At 47.1% G+C, this 14,069-nt stretch overlaps 16 non-coding genes across 16 annotated transcripts; 8 read left to right on the forward strand and 8 right to left on the reverse strand.

Annotated features, from left to right (window-relative positions):
• Positions 1-5,325: 5,325 nt before the first annotated feature.
• Positions 5,326-5,398, reverse strand: trnav-cac (transfer RNA valine (anticodon CAC)). The gene has a single exon. It is a non-coding gene; the product is annotated as a tRNA-Val (tRNA).
• Positions 5,399-5,728: 330 nt separating this feature from the next.
• trnad-guc (transfer RNA aspartic acid (anticodon GUC)) lies at positions 5,729-5,800 on the reverse strand. The gene has a single exon. It is a non-coding gene; the product is annotated as a tRNA-Asp (tRNA).
• Positions 5,801-6,693: 893 nt separating this feature from the next.
• trnav-cac (transfer RNA valine (anticodon CAC)) lies at positions 6,694-6,766 on the reverse strand. The gene has a single exon. It is a non-coding gene; the product is annotated as a tRNA-Val (tRNA).
• Positions 6,767-7,219: 453 nt separating this feature from the next.
• On the forward strand, positions 7,220-7,291 carry trnag-ucc (transfer RNA glycine (anticodon UCC)). Its single transcript has one exon. It is a non-coding gene; the product is annotated as a tRNA-Gly (tRNA).
• Positions 7,292-7,661: 370 nt separating this feature from the next.
• Positions 7,662-7,734, reverse strand: trnav-cac (transfer RNA valine (anticodon CAC)). The gene has a single exon. It is a non-coding gene; the product is annotated as a tRNA-Val (tRNA).
• Positions 7,735-8,187: 453 nt separating this feature from the next.
• Positions 8,188-8,259, forward strand: trnag-ucc (transfer RNA glycine (anticodon UCC)). Its single transcript has one exon. It is a non-coding gene; the product is annotated as a tRNA-Gly (tRNA).
• A 370-nt stretch (positions 8,260-8,629) lies between these two features.
• trnav-cac (transfer RNA valine (anticodon CAC)) lies at positions 8,630-8,702 on the reverse strand. The gene has a single exon. It is a non-coding gene; the product is annotated as a tRNA-Val (tRNA).
• A 180-nt stretch (positions 8,703-8,882) lies between these two features.
• On the forward strand, positions 8,883-8,954 carry trnag-ucc (transfer RNA glycine (anticodon UCC)). The gene has a single exon. It is a non-coding gene; the product is annotated as a tRNA-Gly (tRNA).
• A 1,169-nt stretch (positions 8,955-10,123) lies between these two features.
• trnag-ucc (transfer RNA glycine (anticodon UCC)) lies at positions 10,124-10,195 on the forward strand. Its single transcript has one exon. It is a non-coding gene; the product is annotated as a tRNA-Gly (tRNA).
• A 370-nt stretch (positions 10,196-10,565) lies between these two features.
• Positions 10,566-10,638, reverse strand: trnav-cac (transfer RNA valine (anticodon CAC)). Its single transcript has one exon. It is a non-coding gene; the product is annotated as a tRNA-Val (tRNA).
• A 453-nt stretch (positions 10,639-11,091) lies between these two features.
• Positions 11,092-11,163, forward strand: trnag-ucc (transfer RNA glycine (anticodon UCC)). The gene has a single exon. It is a non-coding gene; the product is annotated as a tRNA-Gly (tRNA).
• A 370-nt stretch (positions 11,164-11,533) lies between these two features.
• On the reverse strand, positions 11,534-11,606 carry trnav-cac (transfer RNA valine (anticodon CAC)). Its single transcript has one exon. It is a non-coding gene; the product is annotated as a tRNA-Val (tRNA).
• A 453-nt stretch (positions 11,607-12,059) lies between these two features.
• trnag-ucc (transfer RNA glycine (anticodon UCC)) lies at positions 12,060-12,131 on the forward strand. Its single transcript has one exon. It is a non-coding gene; the product is annotated as a tRNA-Gly (tRNA).
• Positions 12,132-12,501: 370 nt separating this feature from the next.
• Positions 12,502-12,574, reverse strand: trnav-cac (transfer RNA valine (anticodon CAC)). Its single transcript has one exon. It is a non-coding gene; the product is annotated as a tRNA-Val (tRNA).
• A 180-nt stretch (positions 12,575-12,754) lies between these two features.
• Positions 12,755-12,826, forward strand: trnag-ucc (transfer RNA glycine (anticodon UCC)). The gene has a single exon. It is a non-coding gene; the product is annotated as a tRNA-Gly (tRNA).
• Positions 12,827-13,995: 1,169 nt separating this feature from the next.
• Positions 13,996-14,067, forward strand: trnag-ucc (transfer RNA glycine (anticodon UCC)). Its single transcript has one exon. It is a non-coding gene; the product is annotated as a tRNA-Gly (tRNA).
• The last annotated feature ends 2 nt before the right edge of the window (positions 14,068-14,069 follow it).

Consider the following 14,069-nt stretch of genomic DNA (forward strand, 5'->3'; position numbering starts at 1 on the left):
CATAATTTTATGCGAAAATAAATTTGTTTAAATTTACATTCCCTATGTTTTGAGGGAAGTCTTGAGTTTAAAATGTATTTGTAAATTGTAGAATCTGCATTTGTGGAGCAAGTCACTGACTTTTTTCGTGACGTGTATTTGTTCAATTCCTCTCACAGGTTTTTGGATTATGAGACTTTCCTTTCACATTTCACCTGATCCAAATACCATGTGGTGCCAAAAGTGTCAAATTAATTTCTATGCCTTCACTCCCTCATGGCACTGAATGTCTGCCTTTTTAGTCTATAGAATGTGTTCATAACGTGTAAGGAATCGACATAAACACGCTTGTCCTAACGCATGACTTAATAAATGATCAAACGTGTAATAATGAGTGACAAAACGTGTCACTGTGTCCTCTGTTTTTCACCCTTTATTGTTTTTTAAGGACACACCATGGAAATACTATAAAGGCTTATTATCAATTGAATATCATTAATATTCAAATAACACTGTAGTACTTTTGTACAATAGTTATAATCATTACAAAGCAATGCAATGTTACATTTTAACACTTCATTTAATACTCTGTGTTGATCTGACACTGGTGAAATTGCTGTGATAGCTGATGCCTTTTTTGCCCACAATCCTTCAGCTGTGAAGTTCACACATACACCCATTGATCACAATGACCTTTAAATAATAATGCAGTGTTTTTTTTTTTAAATATATATAACATTTTTCTAAAGCAGATTTGTAGGCAAAGTAATTTTGTTGCAATTATTTTTGTATTATTGTTTTCATTTATATGGCTAGTGTTGTTCAGTGTGATCCTGGCTGGAAGAAAAAAATCTATACAATCCACTATGCACGTTTTATTGTATTTAAAATCTCTATTATAATCTCTAACTATAATACTTGAAAGAATAAGTTCATATAAAAGTTAAAAAAAAAAATACTTGAAAGACGACCTCTTGGAAGATCAGCTGGTTTTTTATTTGGGGAGCAATCTCAGAAGGCCTTCAGAGCACTCACTCACAAAGACACACAAGGAAAAAACACAGTTTACATAGGCAACTTTTGGGATGAGATCATCTTGCTTCTCCTATTTTTTTTAATTAAGTTGCATTCCATAGGACCCCAATTAAAATGGTACCCATATCTCCTAAGGATGTAGTATATCATAGGAGCCCAATTAAAAAGGTATCCATATCTCCTAAGGATGTCTTTGATATTATTTGTGTGTGAGGAAAGTCCCATGCCTGACCTATGAATAAGTAGATTCATATGTTTTTCATATGCTCACAACTATTGATCTTTTTCCTAATTTTCCATCATGTGTTTCCCTGTCTCTCTGTTTTTAGTTTATCTGCGTGTGAAATGGATGTTAAAATTGAAGCGTGGAGGGTGCGGCTGAAGAATTGTGGGTTCACTCAGCAAGGAGCAGGCAGGACTCAAAATAACTCTTTCCGTGAGAATTTATTCAAACGTAGCACACGTGATGACGTCACAATAAGAGAGGTACCCATAAATAAAAAAAAACAACAACAAAAAAAACAGCGAGTTAGAACTAAACAGACCTAGATTGTCCGTACTGCAGTTCCTTCTACCTTCCCTGTAGTGATGTGTCGGTCGCGAACGAACCGGTTCAAAGAGCCGGCTCTTGTAAGTGAACGATGAGATCCGGTTCCCGTCTAAGACCGAGCCATTTTTTTCTAAGGCTTGTCATTCAACCAATTAGATAACAACAAGCAAGCTCCAACACTCCAAACCTCCAAGCAGAGACACTTGGTTTTCCTGAATGCCAATCTGCCTTCCAAAAAATAGTTGAAGAAAATGTCAGTAAATCAGTTTAATGTTTAAAATCAGTCAAATGTTTGTTGACAGTTTTGCCCTTTGTATTTGTTTATTTTATTACCCAGAAATGGATGATTATTTAATTTAATAAGCTATTTTGTAATACCTACCTTTTGGGTTCCATTGGCTATATTTCAAAGTTTACAAGTAATTTTTTATTAAGGTGTTTAAATAAAAATCCAGTTATTTATACAATAGAATGTGTGAGTGCAATCAGTGAGTTATTACAAGACAGCCATAAAAACAATTGGCCATTGCAACACTATTTATTATTTTTAATATTGAACAATAATATTTTGTCCATATAGTCATGTAAAATGTAGGTAATATTCTTCTGTACCAGTGGAAATAAGTGGTAAAACAAAGAGCCGAAAGAGCCGGCTCTTTATGAAGAGCCAAGCCAAAACAGCCGGCTCCCCAAAAAGAGCCGAAATTCCCATAACTACTTCACTGGCTACCGCAGCCAAATCCCCCTCCTTTTAGGAACTTAGCCCCACCCCTCTCTTAATTGGACTAACCCAACTCTTACAGGAAGATATTTATTCCCTACAATATAACAAATAATTGATATCCCCAGCACATCTTATTCCAGCTTCACTGGTAAGTATTTATCTATGTACATAGTTTGTTAGTATTTTTACTTATTTGCTTTTTCCCTTTCACAGGTTCCCAAATCCAGCTCTTCCCTCCCCCTCTCTATACCTCACCGTGGGCCCTTCGGCTAGCACAAAGAGAGACAGGAAATTCGCCGCCATTCCTCTAGGAACAGGACCTGAAACACAAGGTAAGTAATAATACCGGCATACATTCCTTAATGTATATTCCAGTCTTGGTGATGGGGCCAATTCACTGACCTCATCACACTGCGTCTACCCTGGTTCACGGCTGTTTATTGTCTGTTCCTGTTCAATTTAATGTACTTGGCTTTCTGTTCAAATTTGCTCCTATTTTGTTTTAGTTTTGTTTTGGTCTTTCACTTTTTGATTTGGTTTTTCACTTTTTTCACTTTGGTCTTAATCATTTTACTTAAATAAAGTGATTCCTTGCGTGTACGTCCATCAGTAGCATCATCCATGCCCAGCCGTGACACTTCTCATTGAAATCATTTTGTTTACTTTTTAAAAGTCTTATAAGAAATCACTGAGAAATTTCACTTGTAATAGTGTTCTTGATTTAACTGGGCGCTAGGGGGCACTTGGTGCATCTTACATGTCAAAAACTAGATAGCCTTGAACCCAGAGATATCTATGACAGAGAATTGCTCTTATAATTTTTTATGTTCAAAATAGGTATTTATTCCTGAAATCTATATGATAGTATGACTTCAACAATACACAACATTACTCATTTTCACTGCAAAGGGATGTCTGACACATTTTAAAGATAGCACATAAAGTATGGAAATCTGTGTTTGGTAGATTATTTCTTTGTTGTAACAATGCTTCTTGTCAAAAGCCTTTTAAATTACCTTACCTTTTAAATGGTGCCATATTCATAAGGAACATGCATTTGTGGGATGAGAAGTAGAGCTGTGTATGTGGGTTGTGCCCATAAAAAGATTGCCAAATCCTCTCTGCCAATTCCAAACAGCTTATTTTTTGTGATGGTGTGGGGCGGCATCTCCCTCACTGAAAAACAAGGCTTGGATAATCGCAATGCAGAGAGATATCGAGTTGAAATTCTGCAACCAGTAGCAATCCCATATCTCCACAGTCTGGGACCAAGCTCTATCTTCCAAGATGACTACGCTCACTCACACAAAGCGGAGTTTATCAGAGAATTCCTCTAATTTGTGAGGGGAGAAGATGGAATGGCCTGCCAGCAGTCCTGACCGCAACCCTATTGAACACTTGTGGAATCATCTTGGAGGAGCTTTTTGTGTCACATCACCCCAAGCTGTTTCTCTTCCTAGTCACCAGAGGTCTCTCTCTCTTCAGCCCAAGCTTGTTCTCCTCCAGACCACCAGAAGTCATACTCACTTGAATTCTAGCTTGGGTTGCTCACCTGTCTCTGATTGGTCAGATTATTTGTAGAACATTTAAGCTCATTGTTTTGTTCTACAACTTGCAAAGTATTGTTCAATTTAGGTCTGCAATACTGAGTATAAGTTTATTTATAGTTTTCCTGTTTATTTGTATATTTATTTATTTATTTATTACTTTATTATTATTTTTTTAATTTTGGCTTTGGACTCGGTTCTCTCCTTTGATCAGTTTTCCCTTTGGATTATGGTTTACTCGAAAGATCTTCAAGCTCTGTTGACTCCTTTTTCCCCTTGGTTTTTGTCTCTTAAATGACAAAATCAAATGTTTAGCATTGGCCGAAAGGATTTACCAACATTTTCAAGGGTGCAACCCACATACTCAGCTCTGCTGTTCATCTGGCTATAGGGGTGAGCATAGCTGCCTTCCAAGCAGTTGACCCGGGTTCGATTCCCGGCCAACGCATTCACTTTAAAACACGTTTCTCCAACAGCAGCCACGGTTTGCGAAGCGAATCTACGTAGCGCAAGAAAATCACCTTTCTCCCCGTCGGGGAATCGAACCCCGGTCTTCCGCGTGACAGGCGGGGATACTGTCCACTATAATAACGAGGACGACTGCGCAAGGCCAGTGGGGCTGTGGGAGAACCACCACTACGAAAGCATGGACGACACTTTGAACGAATTCCTTTAGGCTGCACTTAGTCCTGTTTTTTTTCTTTTGATATCAGCTAAAATTGGCCAAATCCTAGGACCTTGAAAAAAAAAACAACAGAAGTCAAGACGAGGATTAAACAGGTAGCAAAGAGAAGAGACGCGCCTTGTGTTTCTGCCCGGCATCGATACGGGGACCTTTCGCGTGTGAGGCGAACGTGATAACCACTACACTACAGAAACCAGCCGCTGAGCAAACAGACACGCTGCCGTTCGGGTCATGGTGGACAGTGACATGGCACTTCGACATTCCGGAGAACCCAAACAGCCTGGAGGGGCAGCCACGGCTTAACGCGGATCATAATAGGACTTCAAGCAATGACGTTCGTGCAAACGGCCTAGGTCCAGCTTCCGCCCGCTGTGGCGTTGGTGAGCATAGCTGCCTTCCAAGCAGTTGACCCGGGTTCGATTCCCGGCCAACGCATTCACTTTAAAACACGTTTCTCCAACAGCTGCCACGATTTGCGAAGCGATTTGTTTTGCAAATCTACATGGCGCAAGAAAATCAACTTTCTCCCCGTCGGGGAACCGAACCCCGGTCTTCCGCGTGACAGGCGGAGATACTGTCCACTATACTAACGAGGACGACTGCGCAAGGCCAGTGGGGCTGTGGGAGAACCACCACTACGAAAGCATGGACGACACTTTGAACGAATTCCTTTAGGCTGCACTTAGTCCTGTTTTTTTTCTTTTGATATCAGCTAAAATTGGCCAAATCCTAAGACCTTGAAAATAAAAGCCACAGAAGTCAAGACGAGGATTAAACGGGTAGCAAAGAGAAGAGACGCGCCTTGTGTTTCTGCCCGGCATCGATCCGGGGACCTTTCGCGTGTGAGGCGAACGTGATAACCACTACACTACAGAAACCAGCCGTTGAGCAAACAGACAGTCTGCCGTTCGGGTCATGGTGGACAATGACATGGCACTTCGACATTCCGGAGAACCCAAACAGCCTGGAGGGGCAGCCACGGCTTAACGCGGATCATAACAGGACTTCAAGCAATGACGTTCGTGCAATCGGCCTAGGTCCAGCTTCCGCCCGCTGTGGCGTTGGTGAGCATAGCTGCCTTCCAAGCAGTTGACCCGGGTTCGATTCCCGGCCAACGCATTCACTTTAAAACACGTTTCTCCAACAGCTGCCACGGTTTGCGAAGCGAATTGTTTTGCAAATCTACATAGCGCAAGAAAATCACCTTTCTCCCCGTCGGGGAATCGAACCCCGGTCTTCCGCGTGACAGGCGGAGATACTGTCCACTATACTAACGAGGACGACTGCGCAGGGCCAGTGGGGCTGTGGGAGAACCACCACTACGAAAGCATGGACGACACTTTGAACGAATTCCTTTAGGCTGCACTTAGTCCTGTTTTTTTTCTTTTGATATCAGCTAAAATTGGCCAAATCCTAGGACCTTGAAAATAAAAGCCACAGAAGTCAAGACGAGGATTAAACGGGTAGCAAAGAGAAGAGACGCGCCTTGTGTTTCTGCCCGGCATCGATACGGGGACCTTTCGCGTGTGAGGCGAACGTGATAACCACTACACTACAGAAACCAGCCGCTGAGCAAACAGACACGCTGCCGTTCGGGTCATGGTGGACAGTGACATGGCACTTCGACATTCCGGAGAACCCAAACAGCCTGGAGGGGCAGCCACGGCTTAACGCGGATCATAATAGGACTTCAAGCAATGACGTTCGTGCAAACGGCCTAGGTCCAGCTTCCGCCCGCTGTGGCGTTGGTGAGCATAGCTGCCTTCCAAGCAGTTGACCCGGGTTCGATTCCCGGCCAACGCATTCACTTTAAAACACGTTTCTCCAACAGCTGCCACGGTTTGCGAAGCGAATTGTTTTGCAAATCTACATAGCGCAAGAAAATCAACTTTCTCCCCGTCGGGGAACCGAACCCCGGTCTTCCGCGTGACAGGCGGAGATACTGTCCACTATACTAACGAGGATTACTGCGCAAGGCCAGTGGGGCTGTGGGAGAACCACCACTACGAAAGCATGGACGACACTTTGAACGAATTCCTTTAGGCTGCACTTAGTCCTGTTTTTTTTCTTTTGATATCAGCTAAAATTGGCCAAATCCTAAGACCTTGAAAATAAAAGCCACAGAAGTCAAGACGAGGATTAAACGGCTAGCAAAGAGAAGAGACGCGCCTTGTGTTTCTGCCCGGCATCGATCCGGGGACCTTTCGCGTGTGAGGCGAACGTGATAACCACTACACTACAGAAACCAGCCGTTGAGCAAACAGACAGTCTGCCGTTCGGGTCATGGTGGACAGTCACATGGCACTTCGACATTCCGGAGAACCCAAACAGACTGGAGGGGCAGCCGCATTGCTTTTATTTGGAAAATAAAAGCCACACAAGTCAAGACGAGGATTAAACAGGTGGCAAAGAGAAGAGACGCTAATCCTGGCTTTAGTAAGCCTTGCGTTTCCGCCCGGCATCGATCCGGGGACCTTTCGCGTGTTAGGCAAACGTGATAACCACTACACTACAGAAACCAGCCGCTGGCCAAACAGACAGTCTGCCGTTCGGGTCATGGTGGACAGTGACATGGCACTTCGACATTACGGAGAACCCAAACAGCCTGGAGGGGCAGCCACGGCTTAACGCGGATCATAATAGGACTTCAAGCAATGACGTTCGTGCAAACGGCCTAGATCCAGCTTCCGCCCGCTGTGGCGTTGGTGGTATAGTGGTGAGCATAGCTGCCTTCCAAGCAGTTGACCCGGGTTCGATTCCCGGCCAACGCATTCACTTTAAAACACGTTTCTCCAACAGCTGCCACGGTTTGCGAAGCGAATTGTTTTGCAAATCTACATAGCGCAAGAAAATCACCTTTCTCCCCGTCGGGGAATCGAACCCCGGTCTTCCGCGTAACAGGCGGAGATATTGTCCACTATACTAACGAGGACGACTGCGCAGGGCCAGTGGGGCTGTGGGAGAACCACCACTACGAAAGCATGGACGACACTTTGAACGAATTCCTTTAGGCTGCACTTAGTCCTGTTTTTTTTCTTTTGATATCAGCTAAAATTGGCCAAATCCTAAGACCTTGAAAATAAAAGCCACAGAGGTCAAGACGAGGATTAAACGGCTAGCAAAGAGAAGAGAGGCGCCTTGTGTTTCTGCCCGGCATCGATCCGGGGACCTTTCGCGTGTGAGGCGAACGTGATAACCACTACACTACAGAAACCAGCCGCTGAGCAAACAGACAGTCTCCCGTTCGGCTCATGGTGGACAGTCACATGGCACTTCGACATTCCGGAGAACCCAAACAGACTGGAGGGGCAGCCGCATTGCTTTTATTTGGAAAATAAAAGCCACACAAGTCAAGACGAGGATTAAACAGGTAGCAAAGAGAAGAGACGCTAATCCTGGCTTTAGTAAGCCTTGCGTTTCCGCCCGGCATCGATCCGGGGACCTTTCGCGTGTTAGGCAAACGTGATAACCACTACACTATAGAAACGAGCCGCTGGCCAAACAGACAGTCTGCCGTTCGGGTCATGGTGGAAAGTGACATGGCACTTCGACATTACGGAGAACCCAAACAGCCTGGAGGGGCAGCCACGGCTTAACGCGGATCATAATAGGACTTCAAGCAATGACGTTCGTGCAAACGGCCTAGGTCCAGCTTCTGCCCGCTGTGGCGTTGGTGGTATAGTGGTGAGCATAGCTGCCTTCCAAGCAGTTGACCCGGGTTCGATTCCCGGCCAACGCATTCACTTTAAAACACGTTTCTCCAACAGCTGCAACGGTTTGCGAAGCGAATTGTTTTGCAAATCTACATAGCGCAAGAAAATCACCTTTCTCCCAGTCGGGGAATCGAACCCCGGTCTTCCGCGTGACAGGCTGAGATACTGTCCACTATACTAACGAGGACGACTGCGCTGGGCCAGTGGGGCTGTGGGAGAACCACCACTACGAAAGCATGGACGACACTTTGAACGAATTCCTTTAGGCTGCACTTAGTCCTGTTTTTTTTCTTTTGATATCAGCTAAAATTGGCCAAATCCTAAGACCTTGAAAATAAAAGCCACAGAGGTCAAGACGAGGATTAAACGGCTAGCAAAGAGAAGAGACGCGCCTTGTGTTTCTGCCCGGCATCGATCCGGGGACCTTTCGCGTGTGAGGCGAACGTGATAACCACTACACTACAGAAACCAGCCGCTGGCCAAACAGACAGTCTGCCGTTCGGGTCATGGTGGACAGTGACATGGCACTTCGACATTACGGAGAACCCAAACAGCCTGGAGGGGCAGCCACGGCTTAACGCGGATCATAATAGGACTTCAAGCAATGACGTTCGTGCAAACGGCCTAGGTCCAGCTTCCGCCCGCTGTGGCGTTGGTGGTATAGTGGTGAGCATAGCTGCCTTCCAAGCAGTTGACCCGGGTTCGATTCCCGGCCAACGCATTCACTTTAAAACACGTTTCTCCAACAGCTGCCACGGTTTGCGAAGCGAATTGTTTTGCAAATCTACATAGCGCAAGAAAATCACCTTTCTCCCCGTCGGGGAATCGAACCCCGGTCTTCCGCGTGACAGGCGGAGATACTGTCCACTATACTAATGAGGACGACTGCGCAGGGCCAGTGGGGCTGTGGGAGAACCACCACTACGAAAGCATGGACGACACTTTGAACGAATTCCTTTAGGCTGCACTTAGTCCTGTTTTTTTTCTTTTGATATCAGCTAAAATTGGCCAAATCCTAAGACCTTGAAAATAAAAGCCACAGAGGTCAAGACGAGGATTAAACGGCTAGCAAAGAGAAGAGACGCGCCTTGTATTTCTGCCCAGCATCGATCCGGGGACCTTTCGCGTGTGAGGCGAACGTGATAACCACTACACTACAGAAACCAGCCGCTGGCCAAACAGACAGTCTCCCGTTCGGCTCATGGTGGACAGTCACATGGCACTTCGACATTCCGGAGAACCCAAACAGACTGGAGGGGCAGCCGCATTGCTTTTATTTGGAAAATAAAAGCCACACAAGTCAAGACGAGGATTAAACAGGTAGCAAAGAGAAGAGACGCTAATCCTGGCTTTAGTAAGCCTTGCGTTTCCGCCCGGCATCGATCCGGGGACCTTTCGCGTGTTAGGCAAACGTGATAACCACTACACTACAGAAACCAGCCGCTGGCCAAACAGACAGTCTGCCGTTCGGGTCATGGTGGACAGTGACATGGCACTTCGACATTCCGGAGAACCCAAACAGACTGGAGGGGCAGCCGCATTGCTTTTATTTGGAAAATAAAAGCCACACAAGTCAAGACGAGGATTAAACAGGTAGCAAAGAGAAGAGACTCTAATCCTGGCTTAAGTAAGCCTTGCGTTTCCGCCCGGCATCGTTCCGGGGACCTTTCGCGTATTAGGCAAACGTGATAACCACTACACTACAGAAACCAGCCGCTGGCCAAACAGACAGTCTGCCGTTCGGGTCATGGTGGACAGTGACATGGCACTTCGACATTACGGAGAACCCAAACAGCCTGGAGGGGCAGCCACGGCTTAACGCGGATCATAATAGGACTTCAAGCAATGACGTTCGTGCAAACGGCCTAGATCCAGCTTCCGCCCGCTGTGGCGTTGGTGGTATAGTGGTGAGCATAGCTGCCTTCCAAGCAGTTGACCCGGGTTCGATTCCCGGCCAACGCATTCACTTTAAAACACGTTTCTCCAACAGCTGCCACGGTTTGCGAAGCGAATTGTTTTGCAAATCTACATAGCGCAAGAAAATCACCTTTCTCCCCGTCGGGGAATCGAACCCCGGTCTTCCGCGTAACAGGCGGAGATACTGTCCACTATACTAACGAGGACGACTGCGCAGGGCCAGTGGGGCTGTGGGAGAACCACCACTACGAAAGCATGGACGACACTTTGAACGAATTCCTTTAGGCTGCACTTAGTCCTGTTTTTTTTCTTTTGATATCAGCTAAAATTGGCCAAATCCTAAGACCTTGAAAATAAAAGCCACAGAGGTCAAGACGAGGATTAAACGGCTAGCAAAGAGAAGAGAGGCGCCTTGTGTTTCTGCCCGGCATCGATCCGGGGACCTTTCGCGTGTGAGGCGAACGTGATAACCACTACACTACAGAAACCAGCCGCTGAGCAAACAGACAGTCTCCCGTTCGGCTCATGGTGGACAGTCACATGGCACTTCGACATTCCGGAGAACCCAAACAGACTGGAGGGGCAGCCGCATTGCTTTTATTTGGAAAATAAAAGCCACACAAGTCAAGACGAGGATTAAACAGGTAGCAAAGAGAAGAGACGCTAATCCTGGCTTTAGTAAGCCTTGCGTTTCCGCCCGGCATCGATCCGGGGACCTTTCGCGTGTTAGGCAAACGTGATAACCACTACACTACAGAAACCAGCCGCTGGCCAAACAGACAGTCTGCCGTTCGGGTCATGGTGGACAGTGACATGGCACTTCGACATTACGGAGAACCCAAACAGCCTGGAGGGGCAGCCACGGCTTAACGCGGATCATAATAGGACTTCAAGCAATGACGTTCGTGCAAACGGCCTAGGTCCAGCTTCTGCCCGCTGTGGCGTTGGTGGTATAGTGGTGAGCATAGCTGCCTTCCAAGCAGTTGACCCGGGTTTGATTCCCGGCCAACGCATTCACTTTAAAACACGTTTCTCCAACAGCTGCAACGGTTTGCGAAGCGAATTGTTTTGCAAATCTACATAGCGCAAGAAAATCACCTTTCTCCCAGTCGGGGAATCGAACCCCGGTCTTCCGCGTGACAGGCGGAGATACTGTCCACTATACTAACGAGGACGACTGCGCTGGGCCAGTGGGGCTGTGGGAGAACCACCACTACGAAAGCATGGACGACACTTTGAACGAATTCCTTTAGGCTGCACTTAGTCCTGTTTTTTTTCTTTTGATATCAGCTAAAATTGGCCAAATCCTAAGACCTTGAAAATAAAAGCCACAGAGGTCAAGACGAGGATTAAACGGCTAGCAAAGAGAAGAGAGGCGCCTTGTGTTTCTGCCCGGCATCGATCCGGGGACCTTTCGCGTGTGAGGCGAACGTGATAACCACTACACTACAGAAACCAGCCGCTGAGCAAACAGACAGTCTCCCGTTCGGCTCATGGTGGACAGTCACATGGCACTTCGACATTCCGGAGAACCCAAACAGACTGGAGGGGCAGCCGCATTGCTTTTATTTGGAAAATAAAAGCCACACAAGTCAAGACGAGGATTAAACAGGTAGCAAAGAGAAGAGACGCTAATCCTGGCTTTAGTAAGCCTTGCGTTTCCGCCCGGCATCGATCCGGGGACCTTTCGCGTGTTAGGCAAACGTGATAACCACTACACTATAGAAACGAGCCGCTGGCCAAACAGACAGTCTGCCGTTCGGGTCATGGTGGAAAGTGACATGGCACTTCGACATTACGGAGAACCCAAACAGCCTGGAGGGGCAGCCACGGCTTAACGCGGATCATAATAGGACTTCAAGCAATGACGTTCGTGCAAACGGCCTAGGTCCAGCTTCTGCCCGCTGTGGCGTTGGTGGTATAGTGGTGAGCATAGCTGCCTTCCAAGCAGTTGACCCGGGTTCGATTCCCGGCCAACGCATTCACTTTAAAACACGTTTCTCCAACAGCTGCAACGGTTTGCGAAGCGAATTGTTTTGCAAATCTACATAGCGCAAGAAAATCACCTTTCTCCCAGTCGGGGAATCGAACCCCGGTCTTCCGCGTGACAGGCTGAGATACTGTCCACTATACTAACGAGGACGACTGCGCTGGGCCAGTGGGGCTGTGGGAGAACCACCACTACGAAAGCATGGACGACACTTTGAACGAATTCCTTTAGGCTGCACTTAGTCCTGTTTTTTTTCTTTTGATATCAGCTAAAATTGGCCAAATCCTAAGACCTTGAAAATAAAAGCCACAGAGGTCAAGACGAGGATTAAACGGCTAGCAAAGAGAAGAGACGCGCCTTGTGTTTCTGCCCGGCATCGATCCGGGGACCTTTCGCGTGTGAGGCGAACGTGATAACCACTACACTACAGAAACCAGCCGCTGGCCAAACAGACAGTCTGCCGTTCGGGTCATGGTGGACAGTGACATGGCACTTCGACATTACGGAGAACCCAAACAGCCTGGAGGGGCAGCCACGGCTTAACGCGGATCATAATAGGACTTCAAGCAATGACGTTCGTGCAAACGGCCTAGGTCCAGCTTCCGCCCGCTGTGGCGTTGGTGGTATAGTGGTGAGCATAGCTGCCTTCCAAGCAGTTGACCCGGGTTCGATTCCCGGCCAACGCATTCACTTTAAAACACGTTTCTCCAACAGCTGCCACGGTTTGCGAAGCGAATTGTTTTGCAAATCTACATAGCGCAAGAAAATCACCTTTCTCCCCGTCGGGGAATCGAACCCCGGTCTTCCGCGTGACAGGCGGAGATACTGTCCACTATACTAATGAGGACGACTGCGCAGGGCCAGTGGGGCTGTGGGAGAACCACCACTACGAAAGCATGGACGACACTTTGAACGAATTCCTTTAGGCTGCACTTAGTCCTGTTTTTTTTCTTTTGATATCAGCTAAAATTGGCCAAATCCTAAGACCTTGAAAATAAAAGCCACAGAGGTCAAGACGAGGATTAAACGGCTAGCAAAGAGAAGAGACGCGCCTTGTATTTCTGCCCAGCATCGATCCGGGGACCTTTCGCGTGTGAGGCGAACGTGATAACCACTACACTACAGAAACCAGCCGCTGGCCAAACAGACAGTCTCCCGTTCGGCTCATGGTGGACAGTCACATGGCACTTCGACATTCCGGAGAACCCAAACAGACTGGAGGGGCAGCCGCATTGCTTTTATTTGGAAAATAAAAGCCACACAAGTCAAGACGAGGATTAAACAGGTAGCAAAGAGAAGAGACGCTAATCCTGGCTTTAGTAAGCCTTGCGTTTCCGCCCGGCATCGATCCGGGGACCTTTCGCGTGTTAGGCAAACGTGATAACCACTACACTACAGAAACCAGCCGCTGGCCAAACAGACAGTCTGCCGTTCGGGTCATGGTGGACAGTGACATGGCACTTCGACATTCCGGAGAACCCAAACAGACTGGAGGGGCAGCCGCATTGCTTTTATTTGGAAAATAAAAGCCACACAAGTCAAGACGAGGATTAAACAGGTAGCAAAGAGAAGAGACTCTAATCCTGGCTTAAGTAAGCCTTGCGTTTCCGCCCGGCATCGTTCCGGGGACCTTTCGCGTATTAGGCAAACGTGATAACCACTACACTACAGAAACCAGCCGCTGGCCAAACAGACAGTCTGCCGTTCGGGTCATGGTGGACAGTGACATGGCACTTCGACATTACGGAGAACCCAAACAGCCTGGAGGGGCAGCCACGGCTTAACGCGGATCATAATAGGACTTCAAGCAATGACGTTCGTGCAAACGGCCTAGATCCAGCTTCCGCCCGCTGTGGCGTTGGTGGTATAGTGGTGAGCATAGCTGCCTTCCAAGCAGTTGACCCGGGTTCGATTCCCGGCCAACGCATT

This window comes from Hoplias malabaricus, chromosome 15 (genome assembly GCF_029633855.1).
Source record: "Hoplias malabaricus isolate fHopMal1 chromosome 15, fHopMal1.hap1, whole genome shotgun sequence".
Lineage (NCBI taxonomy): Eukaryota > Metazoa > Chordata > Actinopteri > Characiformes > Erythrinidae > Hoplias > Hoplias malabaricus.